This window comes from Elephantulus edwardii, unplaced genomic scaffold (genome assembly GCF_000299155.1).
Source record: "Elephantulus edwardii isolate Elephantulus edwardi_28Jun2011 unplaced genomic scaffold, EleEdw1.0 scaffold00007, whole genome shotgun sequence".
NCBI lineage: Eukaryota > Metazoa > Chordata > Mammalia > Macroscelidea > Macroscelididae > Elephantulus > Elephantulus edwardii.
The window spans coordinates 10,386,200-10,388,126 of record NW_006399757.1 but is presented as its reverse complement, the minus strand read 5'-3'; positions in this window follow the sequence as shown (position 1 = coordinate 10,388,126).

Below are 1,927 nucleotides of genomic sequence, written 5' to 3'. Positions count from 1 at the left end.
AGGTAACTCATGCTTGATGCGATGCTGAACACTGTGACACTGATGTAACAAGTGCAGTAATGGTTACCCCCGTGGTGGACAGTGTTTGGTGGCACTCTCAGATTAAAACGGGTTTGGAAGCAGGAGTGGCAGCCACTTCCTAAATAGCTTGCCTCCGGAAACTCCATGAATGTGGAGAAACAAAAAAAGTTACACAAGTGTTCAGGTTTTTAGTTCATTGGGTCGCTATGAGTCATTTACGACTCAGTGGCACTTAACAGCAACAACTGCTGCAGTTACTATATCAAACCAGCTCACTGAGTCTTCCTCTCTTGCACTGACTCTCCACTTCTCTAAACATAACATCTTTCTCCAAGGATTGGCCCTTCTAACAATGTGCCCAAAGTATGGGACATGATGCACCACCATTCTTGCCTCCAAGGAGCACCCTGACTGCACCTTCTCCAAGACGTATTAGTCTGTGGTTTTGGCAGATGATAGGATATTCAGTGTTCTTCTCCAATACCACCACTCAAAGACATCTTCTGTCATCCTTAGTCATCATTAAATTCCTAAGATGTGTAACTAGTAACAGAAAAAACAATGGTTTTAATCAGGAGCACCTTAATCCTTAAACTGGCAACCTTTCTCCTTAACAGAGACTCTGAATATGGCTTTAGAGTGCTGAAAAGCCCAAGCAAAGAATAGACAAGAAGCTAAACCGAAGATTTCAAAGGGCAGCCCAGGAAGACAAAGCAAAGTATTATAATGAAATGTGCAAAAATCTGAGGTTGGAAATAAAAAGGGAGGAACACACTCAGCACGTCTTAAATGGAAGGAACTGGAGAACAAATATGAAGCCTAAGTAAGGATGCTACAGACAGAATATTGGGTGATTCAAGAAGCATCAAAAGAAGATGGAAGAAGTACAGAGTCTCTGTACCAAAAAGAATTGGCTGACATAGAAGAATTTTATGAAACATCTCATGTTTAAGAGGTAATGGTGATGTAGGAGGAAGTTCAATTTGCTCTGAAGGAACTGGCAAAAAACAAACAAACAAAAAAACCACAATACAAGGCCCCAGGCATTATGGAATACCAGTTGGGATATTTCAACAAAAAGATGCTGCCGTGGATGTGCTCAACAGGTTGTGGCAAGAAATCTGGAGGATAATCACCTGGCCAACTGACTGGAAGAGATCCATATTTATTCCAATACCAGAAAGCGGTGACCCGGCAGAGTGTGGAAATTATAGAACAGTATCACTAATATCACATATGAGTAAAATCGTGCTGAAGATCATTTAAAACAACACTCCTGGCTTAAGCAGTCAAGAAATCAAAAGATGAATTGCACTGGAAAATTCTACTGTCAGAGATCTCTCCAGAGTGCTGAACAACAATAATGTCACCCTAGAGACTAAGCTATGCCTGATCTAGGCCATGGTCTTAACAACTCCTTGTTATGCATCAGACAGCTGGACAGTGACCAAAGATGACAAGAAGAACTGATGCCTTTCAGTTGTGGTGCTGGAAAAGGGTATTGAACATACCATGAACCTCAAAGAGAATAAACATGTCTGTCCTGAAGATGTTGAAACCAAGCTGCTGCTTGGAAGCAAGGATGTTTGAAGTTCCATTTCACATACTTTAGGCATGTTGCCAGAAGAGACCAGTCTTTTGGCAAATGACTCATGTTTGGAAGAGTGGAGGGATAGTGTAAGAAAGGAAGGCCCCTGATGAGATAGTTTGACACAGTAACTGGAGTATTGATAGTAGGTGTGTCAGGCAGTGAGATTGGCTCAGGCTAGAATAGGGTTCAGAGCTATTGTGTAAAATAGGGTCACTGTGAGAGTTGATGGGACAATACATAACAACAACAATTACACCTTGGAGAGGTCATTGACAGCAGATTTTCCTGGTGTCTTTTGGGTTTTTTTTTCTTTTT